We start from the raw sequence: 21,863 nt of genomic DNA on the forward strand, positions 1-21,863 counted from the left end.
CTAGTATCTGTCACCAAGTGTGTGTAAAATGCACACCTATAAATCAAACTATTAAATATTATATATTGATTTATTTTTCTGCTCTAATTTGATTTTATTTTTGTAAATTCAGGTCAGCCCTAATCATACATATCAAATGGAAGAAATAGTGCGTTTTAGGCACACTTGGGAGACAGATGCTAGTCTTGTAATTTTCTTTTGTTTACAATGTGCAAATTTTAGTTGTTGGCCAGAATTTTAACGATCATGCAAAAAAATGAACAACTTTTGAATTCTAGCCTTATTTAAGTTGTGAAAAATAATATGAAGTTTTTTTTTGTTTTTTAAACGAAATGCAAAGTGTGCGTAAAAGGCGCACCTGGATACCGTAGGGTTAACACGCTTGTTATAAAGTGTCGTGGCGCGTCGCTGCCACCAGAGGTCGCAGTATACTAACGTGTTGCTGGGCAGGGAGAGAGGTGTGATGAACCTGGGATAGATAGATAGAGCCCCCTGAGCAGCATCGATAAAAGGGGGGAACACCTTGAGAGAGACGCAGACGAGCTGTCCGGAGCCGCCGGAGCCGCAGCTGAGAGCGGCAGTGACGGGCTTTGTGGCGCATGTGGACGGGCGAGCCAGCGCACCGCAGGAATGTGTGCCGTAACACACACACACACACACACACACACACACACGCGCGCGCGCGCGCACACACACACACACACACACACACACACACACACACACATGCTCGGACATTAGTGAATGTAGTGCTCTTGATCGATTTGAAGTTGTCTTTCAGGATAATTGTAAATTCGGGGCCATGTCGCGGCTCCCCCGACGGAATTGGAGACGAGCCAGTGACGCGCTGAAAATAACCAGGTTACCGGTCCATTTTGGGGAGGGCCCAACACGAGGGCGCAGCACCATATATCAGCTCCTTCCAGCTGTTTGGGAATATCCTGCTCATAATATCGCGGCTGCAGCATGGTAATAGCAGCAGCAGCAGCAGTGGCGGTGGCAGCTCCTGTCTTTTCCGCCCTCCAGACTGTCTCTTTTCCAGAATGGATACTGGGTGACTGGGTGGGTGCTGGGGTGCGCACCGGGGATCTCGGTGGGGAAACGCAGAAGCTTTTTTTTTTTTTTTTTTTTTTTTTTTCTTAAAGGGAGGGAGGGGGTAGACTGGCACAAGGCGCGACACTGTTGCGTCTGCATGTTTTTTTTTCCCTTCTTGAACAGAGGCGAATAAATAGGACCAGGGGGACTGTCCGACTTGTATTCCAAAAGACAATTCGCCCCCCCCCCCCTCCCCCCTTCTCTCACACCCTCAAATGGATAATCTTGCTCATTTTGGGATGCGATCAGATATTACTGAGGCGGTGGTGGTGGTGGTGGATGGATGGACGGTGGAGAAGTTGAACTTGAAGACGCGGTCTTCTCCAGAGAACCAGCCTGTCCCTGTCCCTGCACGGCTCCAGGATGCTGACACCTGCCCGACACGCAGGTAACACAACCGGGCAGCATCACCCAGTCTGCTCCTCCAGACACCGAGGCAGCTTATCTCTGGGTATGTATAGGCGCGGACACACACTGAAACCCGGTAGAATCCTTCTTTTCCTCGTTTAGAAGTAAATAATGCGCAGTGTAAACCATATTTCCAGACTCTGGAACAAAAAATGTGTTTTCTGTGCGTCCCCGGCGAAGGGGCGGGCAAGGATGGTGTGTGTCAGAGGCTGGGTCTTTGCGGGCAAGGTGAGTTCTCATTTTAATCAACTGGCCTACAAAGTCCCAGTTTCTGGCCCACGTGACCTCCAAGTTTATACTATTGTGCTGTTTATTAATAATTAAAGGACCTGAAATAGGCCCAGTGAACAGATGGGGAGCAGCAGAAATAAATACAGTTATGAAAGTATAACATAATCCCATAGATCAACAATTACATAGAGTTCAACGCAAAATACAGTAGTCTGCATTAAGACCTGAATGAATTCACTAACGCATATAAATTTACACTGATCAGTATTTATATTAAGGTGGATTTTATAGTTTACCAAGTAGTAATTTACATAATATTTCTTTGGGAAATAAAAGAGGGATCTGCATATGCAAAAAGTCGTTGCCTATGCACAAGAGGAAAAAAAAGAATGTAGGCTAAGGGTATGCAAAAGACAATGAGTGCATTAATAGTTTGGTCACTGCTTCATATCTAAAACAAACAAACAAACAAACAAACAAAAAACCTTATTGGTCCAACTTATTTTTTTCTGGAATAGAGAAGCTTACAAAAAACCAGAGCAGAGGTTGTGTCTGCCTGATGCATGCAGTGATGAACAACTCTCACATGCCAGTTTTTCTCGAAAAAACGTAGCTCCACATTTCTCAGATGGCCTCATTCTGCTATACAGTTCCTGATAAATAGTTATCAAAACAAATCAATTTATCCCAGGCTTTTCTGAGGGAGACTGAAAAATAGGCCAAGTGGGAAACAGACAAACAAAAAAGTGTAACTTGGCTTTAATCTGGAGTGATCCATTCATTTATTTAGTATATATCTTTAAAGATCACAACCTGGTGCTTGAATTAACAGCATTATGAGCTTTAATCACAGCTTTTATATGTTTAGATTAGCAACTTCATCCAACTTTTAATCAAATTACTGCTTAGTTATAGCTGGAATTCTACAAAAATATACTGAAATGAATTAAAATGTAGTTGTCAGGAACAAAGATGTTTGCAGAATAATATGTTAAACGCTTCTGTTAAGTGGGGAAGAAGTTGTTTTGGACGCCTGTTTCTATATCTGTCCTGACCCTAGCGTGCCGTACATACCTCACTAATGAATTTAGCATCCTGACACTAGATGCTTTATGTAATTAATAGAGCCGAGGGCCATGGTGGCATCTCCATGCTGCAAGTGACACATAGGTAAGACATTCGCTGAAGCATGGGATTTTTATTTTAAAAACACAAGACCTCTATGATTATTAAAACACACTTAAAACAGTCTCACAAATGAACATAGCTCCCTTGATATCAAATTAAGCAGAAAGCCATTACATTTATAATTAATGTCTTTGTCAGTTTTACTCATTAAATGCTATTATTTGATCATAAGTTATTTGTAGGCTGCATGCGACACATCCATGGCAGCTCATTTGTTTTTTATGAGCCTGGTATTACTTGTTGCGTCTATAATAAGTTGCTGTGGACTGTGGGAAAAGTGACACTTTGTCAACCTCCTTTAAGGTCTAATTAAATTTCTTGTGAACGTAGCTGGTATAGTAATGCTAATTAACTTTGTTACATGTTGAAACACTGACCTATCTCCTTTGCTGTACATTGGCAATCATGTAAAACTTGATTAAAAATCAAATATAGAAAATAATTGAATAACTTAATGCACCGTCAGATTGTAAAAGATACACTCAGCTATGATCACTAATTCCCTCCAACGTAGTCCACTAAAGTCCAATGACACATCACAGAAAGCAGATAAAACCACTCAAGCCAAAAGCTCTCCATATATGCTGCACGAGAGTACGAGCCAGCGCGAGTATGAGAGCGGAGGGCCTAGTAAGGGAGGCTTGGTGGAATGAGCCTGGTTTGAATAAGCAGCATGGCTACGGGGAGCTCTGGGATAGTCACCAAGTGTGCTGATTAAAGTTGTGATATTAAACAGTGCTGGCTGCTACTGCCTGCCAAGCTTCTCTCAGTGGCATTTCACATTGTTTAAAAGGCCCGATCGGACTCATCTCTTCACTTGCTGCACACATAGGGTTGCTTACATCTTTTATTTTTTTCCACCACGGCTGTCTTATTCTGTCTCCCAACACTGTTTGTTAACAGGGTTATAGACTCTGAATTGAAGTTTACATTTCTTCATTGGCTTTCTGCTCGGTTCAGTTAGTTCTCCTATTGATCCTAACAGCGAGTGCACTTGCATGTTAAAGCGTGCATCATATAGGAAACTCTGCTAATGTAAAAGCTTCACATTGTGTTTACCTTTTCTGTGAAAGCTCAACTTCTAATGAACACACAGAGTGCTCCTTCTCGGAAATTTTGCTCTGAACTCATTCAACCCCCTTTAAAAACGTCACTGCAAATCCCAATAAAACTCTGCCATTATAAATATACAATTCATAAATACTGGAAAGCATGTTCGCTTTTTGTGAAATGTATGATTCGCTCTCTCTTAAAAGGTCAAACCCCAGACATTGTGGTCACTCCAGGTTGTTGTATTTCATTGAACAGATACCAAAGTTATGCACCCAGTCGCACTTAAAGAGCCAACAAATGCTGTAGTTTGATCTCAAAAGTTTGGAATGAGACAAAGAAAGCTTAAACTAGGAAGGGAGGGAGGGAGAAAGAAAAGGCAGCAAGAAAAGTGAGGGACTTTTAGGGGCAGCTGTGTTTTATTAACCCAGTCATAATGCCCCTAAAAATCCTTATTGCTCTTGCAATGGTCAACAAATCTCCTGTTGCAGTGCGCGGAAGATCTCTGAACGCCATGTAGGGATACATATCAACAACCTGTTGCATCGCAGGGCCAGAGAATGAGTCATTCTACACGTATGTATTGTTTGCACAGGTTTCATTCAGAGATTCGCAACTCTTCTTGGATTGCAGACCACACAAATATAAGACATAGTATCACAGCTGCAAAGAAATCAAACAGTAACAACAGTAACTAGGAGGTTTCGTCCAACGTTTCACAACTCTTTGCTGATAGAGATTAGTCCGAAGTTGAAAATGAACAGGCCAAATGAGAAGCCTCTATTTACTATTAAGACGAGCGTTTCCCATTCCTTATGAGTTACCCTGTCATTATAAATCTGTTCAAGTCTTCATAGATTAGCATGCAGACGGGGAGTTGAAGGTTTGTGTCCTCCTTATTTTGACTTTGCCGTTTTGTGCCAAGGGACAGGCTGAAAGACGGAGACACAGGGGAACATAAGCAGGTAGACTGACAAACAGACAGGATGGCAAGCAGAGAGGGCAGACCCAAACAAACTCAGCGAGGATGAGGATATACAGTACAGGCTGGTGGATATACAGACAGGCAGATGGGAGTGTTAAGACACATAAACAATGAGACATCTTGACAAGATAGCAGATGAGCATGCAAGGAGAGAAAGATGTTGGAAAAAAAAGCAGGCAGATAGTAAGACACAAAGACATGCAGCAATACAGGGAGAATAAAGACAGTGAGACCAGTAGGCCATGGATGACCAGGATCCAGGCCTGGGTGTGGTGTGGTGTGGTGGGCTGTCATGGCTGGAGAGCGGGTGGTGTGGATTGAAGTTCTCAATGTTGGTGAATGAGTCATCGAAGGGAGGCTATTCTGTTGAGTTTCCCTGTGGGACGACTGCTGTTGAAGGAAGGAAGGAAGAATCCTCTCCGCAGAGAGAGAGAGAAAGACAGACAGACAAGAGGAGAGCGAGTGAGGGAAAGTGTGGACGATGACTCAGGGCCATGAACCACATGGCGATGGAGAGGGGAGGGAGGAAGGGAGGGAGAAATTACTCATCAGAGCATGTGGAATCTCATACGGCTATCACAGGACTGACAGTGTGCTTCCCCCATGGCTGCTACTCACCCGCCATCCAGCCGCCGTCACTCCCTCAGGCATCGGCTGAACACCAGTCAGCCTCGCTTTTACCAACTGAGAACACAGAGAGCTGGGGGTCAAATTCACACACAGGAGGGTTTTTTTTGGGTAATTCTTCCATCAAAGCTGATCTTTTCCAGTTTGGGCACCTCGGGGTGTCACGAGGGACAAATGAACAAAAAGCTACTTTTTAAACTCTTTCACCACAGCTGAATCCACTCCCATAATGATGAGTCACACGACCCCCCCCCGCCCCCCCCAATCATACACTGTCTCGGTCACCTGCCCCTCCGCAACCACTGTGTGATGGATGAGTGCATGTTGGAAATACTGCATCTGTTCCTGTAATCTTACAAAGGCATTGGATTTTAGCAGAGGTTACAGTGCTCCTCCTGTTAAGCATGTTTCAGCCTCATGTTTTAAGTGCACCAGTGGGGTATCTTTGTAGATGTAAGAGGATATGTCCCCTCCCAAAACTTGTCTTGACCAAGTAGATTAACTACTGTTGTTTCTAGAAGCCAGACAGGCTTGGGCCCTAGTAGTATTAGCATTATCGAGTAAAATCTTGTCTTTTTGAAGCAGGACTTTCAAATCAGTCTGTCTGCTTTTATTTAGGTTTTAAATTACAGCAAGTCAGCACAGGCCTCTCGTTCCAAATTAGGCAATACTGTCAAAATATTTAATCAAAGCAACTTTCAAAGGAAGAAGAACTGAAAACAGCTTTATGAATATGTATCAACGGTACTCGGTGAACAGAGGATGACATTTTAAGTCCTGTAGCCTCTTTTTTTCTCAGTCTCTGTTGCTCAGCTTACAAAACAGCCCTTTCATGACTGCGTAAATCCATCTTTACAGTGATAAATGTGCCACTTCAGTGAGCCCCAGAATGACAAAGTTGTCCTGAATGATGACAAGACGCAAAATAGAAAAGGGTGTGAGGGCTACCGTCACGACATGCACCATGGCTTCTCTCTATCTACTTGAGACTAACTTGCTGAGCCTGTAGGTGTCCTTGGATGTGAGTGGTGTTGAATTAGGCGGTAACAGATGGCTCAATTGTGGAGGGAGTCAGCTGAAAGTCTGTGTCACATATGCACACATGCACCTACTTCTTTTTTGTATGTGCCCAAAGCACCTGTCACTAAGACTTTATGGGGTGCAACAGCTTTTTGGATAATTTTCCTTTTACAATACCTGCGCATGCAGCAAAAACTGATGGTGATGAGTACACTACAGTGGCATGACTCAACAGGTGAAAGGGGCACACCCATGAGACTAGTTTAACCCCCCTCCCTCCTTTTACCAGCAGTGGCACAGTCCCAGATCTCTCAAACAGAAGTTGCCAGTAGGGTGTGGGCTGACAGAGCTCCAACTCGAGAAGAACCACTCAAATCCAGAGCAAACACTGCACTCAAAAGCAGGAGGGCGAGAAAAACTGGAGCAGACCTTCCCTATGTGGATTCCTCCAGTACCCCCTGTTTAAAAAATGAGAATGAACCTCCTGACCTGGCTTTGGTATGACTAGAGTAAATAGAGACACAACTACCAGCTCTGGCGTGGTAGTTTCTCCATCTAACATGGTGTTTTTGGTACATCAATAGATCAGCTCTGAAGAAAAACCCACCTTTTGAAAGATCCGGCATTAGAATTATAATTGTAAACAATAAAACAACAAGACTGAACTGTGCAATGCACCAAGTTTAGATGGTAGACTGAAAGGTCAAACAGCACATGACTCAGCTATAGGTGAATGAGGCGTGTCTCGGCCTCACAAACATACTCAAATGAGATCTTTAGACTCAAGGGTCAGGCCTATGTACACACAAACGTAATCCCACACAGCCAGACACATTAACTCCATACCTCTTGAGCTGTCCTTTACTCAAATGTTTGTTTAGTGTGAGGAATGTAAAACCGCTTGCTAGTATTGATCTTTTTTGCTCCGATCCATGTTCATTTGAATCCATAGCCCTGCCTCATCTTCCACTGCTGTGATCATGCATGGACATATATTAGCAGGTGGTGTTATGTTGCATATATATGGTACTGCTGTTTATATTAGAGAAACATCGGTATTTGAAGGACTTGGCTCTGATAGCGGCTCATTCTCTCTAAGTTTTTTTTTTTTTTCTGTTTGTTTAATATTCATATCAAGATTTATCGATTAACTTTTTGTGTTCAGTGAGTCACATTTATCCATGCATTTATTACTAGCTACAATTTATTATTACTGACTTGATGTTCAAATATAGTTTCTGACTGTGTATTTGGGAAGGGAGTGTTACATTGGCTGATAACTTGTCTTTTTCTGATTCCAAATTATTATTATATCCATCAAGCTCTACTTTGTACTGTATGAAAGTTTGCTACATGAGAAGAAATGTACTCCTTGTATTTGAGGGTACTAGAGTTTGTACTCAGCCTACATTTTTGTGAAAAGTCACGCCTTCCCTGATTCGTTGTCTCTCTTTCCAACCATTGACACCAGCACACTGGTTTCCAGTTGTTTTCTGGCTATTTGGGGTCAACGATGCATGCTGGCAGACCTCATTGGCACTTTCTCTTTGCATTGCAAAATCTGTTGGAGGCTGAACTCAGCTCAGCATTTGTGTGCCCTGTGTTGTGTAACAATGAGCTCCAGAGGGCGATTGGCAGATGCCTGTTTGATGCTGCAGATAGTCATGCCATTGTGTGGAGTCAGCAAGTGGATGTGTGTGTTTCACATGCGTTTGTGTATAATGGGTGAGAAAAAGCGGCTGTTTGTTTTGGCAGAAAGATGATTTGCCAAAGAAATGGTTCCACTGCCAAAACTCATCGACCAAACCTGCGGCGGTGAGTGTTTTATCTGTCCGGCCTCTTCAGTAGTTACATTTGAGAGGTGGCCATTTCACTCCATGCACCACCTTTGTACAACACTTTGGTGAGCTGAGAGGGATAATGGTAAGCCGTGGTGGGCTTGTATTATTTCCACAGCAAGCATTTATTTTAGACAAAAAGAGACAGCAGTGAATGTAAGCTGCTATTCCTCCAAACATCTCTGTTACATTTGTATTTACAAGGGAGTGAAGTAAACATTTTGAGCTAATCCAGGGCATGACAGAGCCTCATGGTTGATCTTTTCTTCTCACTTGAAGTCCCATTGTTTGGCCCAATCTAGCATCATCTAGTCCAGAGGGCCATTGTGCCAAGCTTGGCTCTGAGAAAACTACCAAAAAGGGAAAACCCATCTTCTCAAAAACCTTCTTCCATTACAGAAAAGAGGTTTTCCACTTCTGTCGTAACTGTCAATGGAAGTTATTCAAGCCACTTGGAAAAGATCAATAGCTGCTTTTTTGTCTTTATCTTGGCAGAATCACCAGTCATAGGGACAGCGTGATCCTTCCACAGTTTAACTTGTAGAAGAAAAGGAGATTGTGTGTGCTTGTGTTTATATACCCTTCATAGACTTTGGTGCTGTATGCAACTATTGTTGATCTGCAGAGTACACGTGGAACTGATAGGTCTGTGAAACATCAACATTTTCCTTGCTTTTCTCACTGCAACCCCTGTAGCAGACACAGACATGAATAAAGTGCCTGTGTGGATATGTGTGTGTGTGAAGTACATCTTTTAAAGTGTTGAATGAAGAGTTGTTTTGTCTTGGCACTGGAGTGACGGCAGCTACAATGTGACAGGCAGGACTGAGGCGACCTTAAGCCCAGCTATGTGCCTTCTTGGAAGTTCCTTCTCATTCCTTGGACACAAGAACAGTGGTGTAGTGCCACTCTGGGTCCAAAACCAACAGTTTTGGAATATCTTTTATAGCTGCAACACAAATATTCAAATGTGCTTTCATGACACTGTTATTTGGCTGTTTTATTTTTCTTCTCTCATGACTCTTGTGTTTTTGTCATTCTTGGCTGTTTTTGTTTTAACTTATCTCCTTGGCTTACAATGAGGGTTATTTTTGGACTCTGTGAATGTGTGAATGCAAATATGAAGCACGTAAAGTAGAAATTCATACATGTTTTGTGTCACTGATGCAAGGAAATACTCCTTACTCTGACGTGTCACACACAGCATGTGACAGTGTCTCCTCAATGAAAAAAAGTTTCTTTAGCATCTGTTTAGTCTAGCTTTTTTAGTCAGATCCAAATAAAAAATCTCAAATAAAGTTCCTGGTATAGATCACTAAAGACAAAAGGGCTGAAGCAGTAGTTTGTATGGGTACAGATAACAGTGCTTACTTTCTATTAATTTGTCCTTGAGCAGCTAATTTGTCAACATAAAAAGTGATAAAAGTTGTTAAAACATGAACCATGATCCTCTCTCACCTTAACAAGACGACGTTCACCCTGCTGGCCTCATTGCTTAGTTTGGAATATTGCTCACATCTAACTTTTTTAGTTCAGCCATATCAGATTCCACTGTGAACTGGTCATCGTCCTGAAGTAAGCCATACACGCAAAGAGCAAAAAAATGTTCCATGAAGCACTGTGTCATATTGAAATAAATACCGACGCCTCGAGGGATGAAATTAATAATTATTTTCATTGTTGATTAGTCTGATGATTATTTGCTCAAGGACTTGTTTGGTCTATAAAACTGGTCTGTTAGTTGTTTGGTCTTTAAAATGGTGAAAAATGTCAGTATTGACAAAGTTCATGATTGTTTTTGGTTAAAAACCTAAAATGATCTAGTTTACAGTTGTAAAGGAAGAAAGAAACCACAAAATGTTCTCTTTCATTAAGATGGAATCTGAGAATTTTTAGTTAAAAAAACCTGTGATTAAATGATTAATCAAGTGATTAAATGATTCAGAAAATAATAGATTTATTGAATTACTGAGACCTAATCAGTGTGGCCCCTGACGTCAGTTCTTACATGTTCATGTGCAGTAGAAGATGCTAACGAAGAGGAGAATGAAGAAACAGAGCCAGTTTTTCAGCTTAAACCTACAGTGACATAAAAGTCAAATTAATTTCTATTGGTCTGTATTGGGGGGAAAAAAAAATCCGATCTGTTTCTGATTCAGGACCCCATATGGAAGTGGTCCAAGTGATAACAGGAGAGATCAGATTCCATGTGATTTGTGTTAATGAAAAAACAACAAAGTCAAAGTAAATGAGTGAAAAAAACCACCCAGTTGTTGCGTAAATGTTGGCACAAGGCAGATTGTTGTTTGGGAAGTTAAAGAAATTGTCAGGCAATCCTCTGCTTTTCCATTTCCAAAGTTGGAAAGGTGTGTGGGGGATTTCAGAGGCTGTTTGATGACGCAGTGGAACTGCAACATTGTGAAAATAGACACACTAAGGCTTGTCTTATCTGTAGCAATAATACATTCATAATTAACCATCTGCATCTCAGTTTGATCACATTTCCACTCAGTTTTCTCCTGTCTGGTGACATTCCAAACTCTCTGTGATCTTAATTGTCAAATTGCCTCTGGCTTTGGTGAGCATGGGGAGAACAGAAATGTCTCAATGCAATCCCAACAAAGGAGGCTAGAGTGAATGCAACATAAAATCCTGATCCGGCCAGAAGGACCTCTGCTATAATCTTTAAAGAGTTCATAAAGTGACATGTAAATGATAGAATAAACACTGCTCTTTTTCCCAAGGCTGTACGGGAGAGTGGTGGAGGGGTGAGAGGGTGTTGGAGTTTGAAGGATAAACTCAACTCAGCTTTGTCAGTGAACCCAAATTCCCCTCATCAGTCACAACGCACCATGGTGATATAATGCTCTCTAACACAAATCTGACCTATTACATAAATAAAACACTATTAAACAACCCGAGCAACTTCATTTCATTATTTAAAATATCAAATGCTGCAATAAGCACCATTTTATACAATAAACAGCCCCTCCAGGAATAATTAACACAAATTCTTCTAGACATTATATCTGTGAGTTTGCAGTTTTGTCTAAAAAATTCATTTCTGGGGAGTTTTTCAGGGTCACAGCTGAATGGTGCATTTCATCTCAGACTGCACTTTCTTAACTGAAATAATTAAATTCAGAACAGCCACTACAAACAAAGGTCACATCACGTCAAACCTCAGGTTCAACAAATCAAATCCCAAATACAGATCTGCCTGTTTTACATCAATCTCTAAAGGTTCTATATATAAAAATTACGGCAAACCAGCCCTAAATGATTTTATTCCCTTAAAATAACTATGTGATATATAAATTATGTTCACTTGGAATATAGTTTCATTTTTATGTATTTCTGGTTTTATTTTAAATCATAAATAAATCAGAAATTAGGTTATATAGGTTTATATATAACTCTTACTCTTACCCTTTGAAGATTATTTATACTGCATTTATTGTATTTGGTTGCATTTATATTCTATAGATACAATTTTTTTAATGTAAAAAACATAATATCTTATTCAACTTACCAAATTGATCACTGGCAATTCCTAAAGGGGCAACTAGTCTGAAAAACTGTAAAAGGTCTCAGTAGAAGCCTTTATAGTAATTATTGCAGATTTTTTTGCCTTCATTAAAGAAAACAATGGAGGGCAGATAAATGACAGGAAATGAGCACAGTGAGAGATAGAGGATGAAATGGAGCAGAAGTCTGCAGCCCGATGCAAAGTGGAGACAGTTTGTGGTTTGTGCTTGGTGTTTGACAGTAACCGTTATGCCACTATAGCTTTATGAGAATCAGCATGGAAATAATTGATTTTGAATGGAGAAACAGCTTTCCATGAGTTCTTGTCACCTTCCTGCTGAGGTGCCTGATTGTGTCCAACCTGTTGCTGTCAGAAATGATCATATAGAAAGATAATGATGAAGCTTCAGGCATGTTTGTTTGCAAAGTAAGAGGTTTTAGATAAAATGTAGAACACATATAGCTTGTGTTCACATTATGTAAGTTCATTTTGTGCATATAAGTACATATTTCTGCGCAATGATTTGTATTTGAGTTGAAAAAAGTACTTAGCTCAATGATACCAACTCAGCAGAAACACAATCCATCACTAGGACTGCATTTCCTTAATATTAACCCTTTCATGCATGACATCCACATTTGTGGACATATAGTTGAAGCTCACTTTCCAAAGGGTTATAAGGCAATATTAGTTATATTAATAGGGCAGTCCCTATAGACACTAACCAATACAGTGAAAACAAGTATCATCTTAGTTTTAGAATTTGGACTGCAAAGAACAGTCCATAAAAATTGTAAAAAATTGCATCTGAAAAAAACTGTTGCATCACGATGTTTCCAATATAGTAGGGCTGGGGAAACGGAAAAAAACAATAATTTTAATTTTAATTATCAGATGATATCAATATGTATCACAATATTAATCAAATCACTATTTTTGTCAAGCTTAAATTTTCTGTTACTCATAGTTAATTGTGAAGACATCAGAAGGTTATTTTTGATTTAAATATGATTTATTTTCTGTCTGAGGTTGAACATGACAGATGTGCTGAAGAACATTATACAACTGTTTCAGTTAAATAAAACAGGTCCATATATTTAAAACTAAACGAAAAGTCTGACCAGCAGGTAAAAGCTTTCGAGTTTTAAGAGGACACAGACAAAACAGACCATCTTCACAAAACAATGCCCAGGGTATATACATGAGGGCACGTTCCATAACTGCTGTAACTGCCGCAAACCAAAAGTGAAACTTAACATGCCAACTCCCAGCTTCTATGCCTCTGTTGTATGCTGGAACCAAAACGGTTCACACTCTACTTTTCAGTAACCCGCTCACCTGAGTTCTGTCACATTTTCTCCTGAGGGAACACTCATTACCTCCCGCTGCAGCCCAAACATTAGTGTGTGTACTGCAGCTGCTCTTACGCCTGTGCTGTGTGCATCAGCCTAACTTGACATGGCTCTAGTGTGACTGGTTCGGTGCAGCGCCACTTAATTATGATTGGCTGTTCTTACGTCTGTCAAAACATGGATGAATGAATTCCATCAAAATTGTATTGAGCATGTCTCATATTTTTATCATGGAAAAGTTATTTCATGATATATATGGCTATCATTTTATCCCCCAGCCCTACAATATAGGCAATTATTAAATTAAAAAAAGCCAAAGCTTCTACTTTCCTCGGTCTCAGGAGGTTAAATATTTTCTTAATAAAATCATATTAAATAAAAAATTCAAAATGCACTTCAATTTTAGCCTAATTTGAGTAATAAAATTAATCTAAAAAAAATCTAGATACTTTTTTTCATAATTCATGTGTAAAGGGTAGAAGTAGAGTGTATTTACTTTGGACAGGTAGTCTGCACTACCCAAATTATTTCTTTTTCAAACCGGAACTTCTTCTGGTTTTGGAAATGTGGACCACTCTTATGGCACCTTTTCCTCACAGTCTCGTGTTGCAGGCAATTAGGTAGGCAAACATCAAATTTGTATCTTGGCCACAAATCCAAAAGCCAACAGTATTTGATTCAGACTGTATTACATTGTAAGGACTTATATGGGTATACTTTGGCAGTGCAGTGTAAGATACTAAAATCCTTAGTGTCATTTCAGGAGTCATTTCAACCTAATGCTTGGTTTTCAAAGTGTGGGGTGTATTAAAGGAAACCTGGCTGGCCTCAGCCAATTTTCCTCTCTTTAGCTGGTTACCATTATGTGAACTATCTTCTTCTTTGTATGATCTGCCTGGCAAAGCCTCTGAGGAAGGAACTGTGTTGCATGCATCAAGATAATTAGCTGGTCACAGTGTAGTTTTCCTGGAAGTTGACTGTCTTTGCAAGTACCTCATTTCATTTCTCTTTCTTGTCATATGGAGAGGTTGGTGCAAATAAGGAGATGCATGTTTAATGAGCAAGAGTATGAAAGGTTTAATCATTGTTTTAGCAATGTGTCTCTGATTAATCTTGTCAACACTAAAAAAACAGTGGAATTGCTTAATTAAGTTGTCTGTTAACACAAAGAGACACGATAATAACGTGACAGTGACATTCGTTGTTATGTCAGCCATTATCGTATCTGTTCAATGTCATGCTTTCAATGAAAAAAACAAAGACATCTGCAGCCAAACGCTGAAATTTCACCTTCTGAACTCACTTGTCAAACAGATTAACATCTGACTGTGTCTTGCCAAAGGCATATAATGAGTCCATGTTAAATACTTAGAATCACTCATCGTCAGGGATATACGCAGCGCCAGAGAGTGAAAAAGGAGGGGGAAAAGGTGTAAAGAATGGTCTTCTGCTTTCAGATTTACAGCCACGGGGTCACCAGTGGAAGTGGAGCTGGAGCAGAGTGGTGCAGAGCTCTCCTCCTCCCTCCTGGCCTCCTTCGCCTCTCCTACTCTCCTCCCACCCAATTTTTGCTTTCTGTTACTGTATATGGGTCATACAGAAAGTGTGTGTACATGCAGGTGAATATGTTCTCCTTTGCAGTGAGCATATGGAAAGAAGTAGACCTATACTTAAGGAAAAGTAGCAAAACGGTCGAACAATGCTGCATTTAAAGCTAAAGGTCGAGCTGTTAAAGCCTTTACCCACATAAACCCGTTAGTGGGAATGTACTTGTGTAAAGACTCTGAAAGCTGAAGCCTTTCAGAGAGGAGCAGTATTGATTCATTAGCCTGTAAAACATATCAAACTGTTAACTATTTTGTATGTTTCTCTTGTAAAACACAACCTTACAGGGGCTGTAACTGTATGAAAATGCTTCTTTGTTACACACCACCTCAGCTCTTCTCACATATACTATCTTTGTGTGTGTATAGCATAATCCCTGTGTAATCATTCACAGTATAGAATCCATACAGTACAGTTTGCTTGAGGAATTTTCCGTTGTAGTGCAGCTTCTCACCAATTTTTGCAAAAGAAATGCAGCAATTACAAAAAAACCTCTGATATTCTTTCAGTGAAAAAAAAGAAAAAAAAAAGGTGACCAGGCAAATTAACCCAGAGAATCTGTGCCAGTCACAACAAATCGCTCTGAAATCTTGAGCATGTGTATGTGTCAGTTTGTGTTTGTTCTGCTAGTTTACCTGCACACCCCATGAAAACGGTGCATTCTCAGTCCAAGCAGGAAGGCAGGATGTTTTTGATGAAGCAGTGGGCTTAATTTAGGCCCAGGCATTCTCAGTATCTGTCACCTAACTCCCAGTGATCTCAACACACCGCACAGGAGGCGTTTGTGAGTGTGTGCGTATGCTCATGTTTATCCAGACAGACAGGGTATAAATTCAAGAAATGTACACCAACACTTATCCCATCTTAAAGCAAAGAATGCTCTCCAGATACAGCAAGGACATTTTAGTGGATAAATGATACTGATATAAATGAAAATGATTATGAACCATCTTATCAGGAGACCATTGTGCTATGGTTTCTCTTTAACATGATTTTATTATAAATTATTAATAATGGCTATTAAAAAAAAATCCCATTAACCCTGCCAAACACCCAAAATCTTGACTCTTTCTTCCAAAGGAATTGGCTTGGTTATAGCTCCTGCTTGGCCATAAAATAACCAAACAGGCTTAGGCATTGCCAGCAAACCAGCAAAAGCAAAAGATGAATGCCAACAAAGCCTGCCAAAGGCTTCAGCTTGTGCCCAGTGTTCTCTTACTAATACATGGAGAAATTTTCTGCCTACTTCCTTGAGTAACAGAATTTTTCTGCCTATGGAAATTGTATTTTATTCGTAACACTTAATGATGAGCTGAGTCTGTAAAGCAGCTACATGCTTAGTTAAACAGCCTGAGTATTCTCACTGTCTGACTAAACCTGAAAGGACAACCATGTTTGATGGGCACATGAGTGCGGTGTCAGAAACCTGAAAGCCCGTCTCATGACGCTCTGACCCCCAGCTTGTCGTCATTTTAATGTTGTATTAAATGAACGTGCTCCGACTCGTCAAGAGCCTCCACAGAGTGCTGAAAGGGGAGGCGTGTGGTCTTCATGAATCCGTAACGAATGGAAAGAAGGGAAGACCACACAGCAGCATGGTCAGATCAGGTTGTCAGAGACCATATTTAAAATCTGGGTCAGAGTCCAGGCCATAACCTCTCTTTCACACTCTCACTGTTGCTCTACGCTTCCTCTTCTGCACCCGATTTCTCCTTTATCTCATCCCACTACCCTTTCTTTTCTACTCTCCTTCTGTTAGCGCCTTACATCCCAGCCTACTTTATAGATTAACATTCCCCCATTTTATTTACCCTGCATTCCACCCTCCTTCTTATCTTTCTCTTTCTGCATATGCTGTGCCTGGCATGTGCTGCTTGATCCATCCAGAGGCAGCAGCTTTTCCTTCTGCCTGTGTTGGGTTTCACAGACAGTATCTTAATATTCAGATCATGAGTCCAACTGTAAATGAATAAGGTGCGGATGAACACTGTAACAACCTAGAGGTGTCACTTAAAATTGGGCAAATACGGCAGGGGATTTTTTAACTGTTGCTCTTCTTCTGCCACGAGGAAGTAAGCGCATGTAAAGGTCAGCCATATGATTCATGTGCAGGTCCAGTGGCAGCCAGAAAGCTATGAGTGATACAATAAGCCTATTCATTTAAGAACATTAACATTTAAGAAAAACAGGTGCAGCTGTTAATGTAGCTCTTCAACAGGACTGAAAAATATTCTCAGGTACATTTATTATAAGATAAACAAATAAGGTTATAAAAACTAGTGTAGTGTAGTCTGAATTCATTAAGTTGGATGTAATATATTTGTTTAAAGACTGTGAAATTTCAATGTTTAACTGTTTTTACACATGTCTTGCACTACATGTCACATATATTCTGGTTATTTATCCTATTTCAGAGTTAATGATATGAATGAAAAATATTTTTAAAGCTGTGATGACTCACCCTGCACACTGTTCATAAGCTAATTTGGCATCCAATGAAAGACTTTCCAAATTTTTATGACCCCTGCAGAGGATGTGTGAGCTACTCGAAAGTTATGGGTCATTGCTTCATACATAAAATTGAACAATTAGGCTTTTTAGGAACAAGTGGCATCCCTAGATTCTTGTTTTTAGAGGAAATGCCTTGTAGACAGATGCCTTGGTGCAACTCCATTATTTTTGTAGGATACCCTCAACTCATGAAATGCATTGTGATTGGCTGATATTCATATTGGAATGGTGAAATGAACTATGGGATATGAATTTCTACAATAAAAGTTTAGACAGTGGCTGATGACCTGAGCAAAGGGAATAAGAATTTCACCTCCCCCCCATGTGTATGTCAGTGAATCATGTGCATTTCATTAGTCACGTGTCTTGAAAACAGTTACATCATATAAAACATACTCACATGGTATCAGGCTCTGAAGGGAGAAGCTCGCAAATGTTTCCTTAAATGCACACGTTGAATCTTAATAGGTTACCATCTTTTTTGGAATCACCTGAGGTTGTTCAACATGTCATTGTGCAAGAGAGAAGCTTAACATGACAGGAAGTTAAGACTGAGATGATTCATGCAGGCACTTTGAGCTCTTGTTGGTCAGTAAATTACCTCCTACACAGAACTTAAGAGTCTGGTGGTTTCTCCATTTCCAGGCATTAAGGTGCCACTATACACCTATACAAGCAGCAACTGAAAGTGTTTTACTTGTACCTTTTCTGTGCAAGTATTGGGTGAGAGTGGGGTTGCAGGATCTGACATTTCTCATTCTAACTTTTCTAAGTACACTGTTGCCCATAAAGTTGAAATAATTTTGTTTTCCTAGACACATTCCTCTTTTATACACCTTTGACCAGATATAGTGATAACATACTGAGCCTCAGTTACACTTTATCTATCAAGAATAAATCACATTGTCACAATCATTTCATGAGAAGAAGTAAGAATATTTTATTCCAACTGAATGGCCAACAGTGTATAAATCTGAAAGTCCTACTGATTTTATGCTGCATTTGACCACTTGTATTAAGTGAAAAAGTAAAAAGAAATTGAACCTCATCTCATTTTTCATGCTTTTTAAGAGTACAAACCAATGCAACACTACGCAATAGTAGGTACTGTCTGAATGTTTTTTTTTTTTTTTTTTTTTTTTTAAACAACTGTCATGTCCCACTTTCCTTTCAATGATGACAGGCCTTAAACCTCACCTACTATGAACACTTCTACCCTCTCAAATGGTTGGACAAAACATTTTATGAATGAGACTTCTGCCAGGTTAAACTAAACCTGTCAACCTCTGTAATAACACACACATACTGAATCAAAAAGAGGCTTATTCATGCAGGTGATGAAATGTCAGGTCAGTCACAGAGATATCTGTAAATTTAGGAAACAGTGTATTGACAGCTGTTGAAAAGCCAATACAGTACAGCCTGATGGAAAATTTAAAAGGTGCCGCTCTGCAAAAGCAGAGCTGACAGGCCTGCAATAACTGTAACAATGCTCTTGCTACCATTCGTCATGAGAAAATGGCAAACACTGAACAGATCAACTGGCATTTAAATGTCCATGCCTCTTTTCAGCTCAGTGGCTCAGAACTTATTGCGGAGCTAAAATGATTGCCAACAATAAGACATGATGACATTGTCCTGTTTTCACCCTGGAGGCCTCCCAGTAAGGAGTTGTGTTGAATACTTCTTCAGAGTGGCATGGAATCGGGCCCACAACCACCAGCGAAGCTGAGCTGAACAGAACTGAGCTTTAGAGCCCTGCTGAGACCTGCCAGATCCACAGCTTCCCCCCGCCAGGGCCTCGGCTCACAGTCAGAGTGAGTTACAAGCCCTGTGACTGACACACACACACACATGCACGCACGCACACACACACACACATATACACACACACGCACACACACACATACACACACTATACATATTTTAAACATGTACAGAATGTAGGCAGGCAAGAGCAAGTATGGAACACATACTGTAGTATATGTACATTTGACCAAAACACATGCAGCCAGAAAAAACATCTACACCTACACAGAGACAGTATGGAGTGGATGTAGCTACTGTGATGATGTTTTAGGATGTCTGTCTTGAAGCCTTGACTATGCTTTTTAGCCCTCTGGAAACACATTTTTTTACCCAAAAAGAAGAGCAACAGGTGAAATTCAGCAAGCCCATTATACTAATTTACAGAATAGATAAAACAGTATATTTGATTAACCATGTGTGAAAAGAATCATCAAGGTCCTGCCAATATAACCTTTTAACCACAGCTACAGAGATTATAGAAAAAAGGGTTTTTTTGGACAATAAACAGAATCTCACAAAGTGTGATTCAGCATGCAAAAAGACTGTCAGTCACACCTCTCAATGCAGCAGAAATTTCTGTTTATAATCATTGTAAAATCATTGTAATGGAGTAAAAATTTACACAAGGGCCACCAGTGCACTAACTGGAAGGTCCAAATGAAGGAAATGAAACCATAGTGACTCCTGGAAAAACTCTGACTCTGTATTTCTAGAAAGAAACTCGGTCAAAGTCAGTTAGAAATACTAATGATACATAAAGATACTAATGTACACACATCAATACTCATACATAATGATAGCCAACTAATTATGTCCCTAGTTAACATAAGTGGAGATGGACGCTCATGGTTTGTCCTTGAATAAATTCTTGAATTAAACACTGCAGTTAGGAGTAAGAACACACATACACGTAGATAAGGTACATGTAAATGAAATAAGTGCACCCTACTTGGACATATATAGTGACTGAAAATGTCCTTGCACAGGAGGTCTGTCTCCTGCAGGCTTAGATTAAGGTCAAGGTCTGGCAGCTGATGGATCTGCTGGATTGATCTGTCTGGGTAAACATGTTGGAAATGAGCATGTTTGTGATTAGAGGCTTAACAGATGGTGTGTGTGAAAGTAAGTGGGCAGACTGACTGTACTACATCATGTATAGTAAAGCAGAAGGAAGCAATGTAAATTCATCTTTTTTTCATCACAGTTCACGAGTTCGCCTACATCCTGTCTTAAGATGATGATGGTGAAGTATATACTGTCAGTTTATAGATGTGATCTTGCTCCAGTGCTTATGTTTCACTTTTTACTGAAAAATGTGGTTTTCCAAATAAAACAGTTAAGTATAATGAAGTCTGGTTTTAATGATGAAAGATCAGAGGAGAAACATCTTTTATTATTCATTGTGTATGCTTCTATGCTGTAAACTCAGCTATAGTGATTTCTGTATTTATACTGGACTACTGTACAACACAGGTTTCCATGAGGTTAGAAAATTCCACGTTAAACTAAATTCATCTAAAAAATGAATTGATGATAAGGATGTATGTGTTTTTCTTAGTTAAGTTAAAGCTGACAGTATGAAAGTACACATTTCTGTGGTTATGTTCATACAGCCAGTGTTTGGGAATGCACCACAGTTACACAGGATAATGAACTGTATGATTATTTTATACATGCCAACACAAGGCATGGTGAAATGATTACCATTTGTAAGAGGAAAAGACCACACATATACTAAACCATGAGTCCAGTGAGTATCTTTAAAGGTGCAGTTTCTGAATTAAGGCTGAAATGACTGTTGGACCTCAGGGTTTGGTGATTCATAATTAAAGTTTGTCTTATTTCATGCATTAAATTGTTCACAAAAAAGTGACAGCTGATGTATGGTTAATATACGGTTAATTTAACCCTGATTAAAGGCCCTTGGTTGGGCAGTGTAAATAAATGATATCATGTTTTGAGGCTCAGTGGCCATGCTTTGTTTTTGTATTAGGCTGCTCCTCGGGTTTTGATGACTTTTGTCCAAGTGTCAATTACTTACACATGCTCACAGAATAAAATGATACTTTCTGCACGTGTGCACTGAAGATCAGATGTGTCAAAATTCATTGTCATCCATCGTCCAGGCAGTTTGTCTGTGAGGACACTGAGATGAGAAAAGTGGCAGAAGAAACCTATACAAGCATATTATAACATTAACCCTGTAAAGCCTGAACCATTAAATCACTGACAGAAAATTCCAGTTCTTTGAAACTGGAGCCTTTAATGATCCTTCTGAACAACCCCAAATTTTTTTTCAAATATCAATTTCCATGTAACTCGTGCCTCACAGCAAAAAGGTCCTGGGTTCGATTCCAACACCAGTCGATGGGGGTGGGACCTTTCTGTGTGGAGTTTGCATGTTCTCCTGGTGTCTGCGTGGGTTCTCTCCGGGTACTTCTGCTTCCTCCCACCATCCAAAGACATGCACTGATAGGTTAATGGGTTAATCTAAATTACCCATAGGTGTGAATGTGAGAGTAATTGTTTGTCTCTGTATGTCAGCCCTGTGATGAACTGGTGACATGTCCAGGGTGTACCCCGCCTTTGCCCATAAGTAGCTGGGATAGGTTCCA

The 21,863-nt window shown here is 40.1% G+C and overlaps 1 long non-coding RNA gene across 1 annotated transcript; it reads left to right on the forward strand.

Moving 5' to 3' along the window:
* The first annotated feature begins 1,139 nt into the window (after nucleotides 1–1,139).
* On the forward strand, nucleotides 1,140–21,215 carry LOC115421702 (uncharacterized). The gene is made up of 2 exons (XR_003935723.1): nucleotides 1,140–1,546; nucleotides 19,132–21,215. It is a non-coding gene; the product is annotated as an uncharacterized LOC115421702 (long non-coding RNA).
* The last annotated feature ends 648 nt before the right edge of the window (nucleotides 21,216–21,863 follow it).

This window comes from Sphaeramia orbicularis, chromosome 1 (assembly GCF_902148855.1).
Source record: "Sphaeramia orbicularis chromosome 1, fSphaOr1.1, whole genome shotgun sequence".
NCBI lineage: Eukaryota > Metazoa > Chordata > Actinopteri > Kurtiformes > Apogonidae > Sphaeramia > Sphaeramia orbicularis.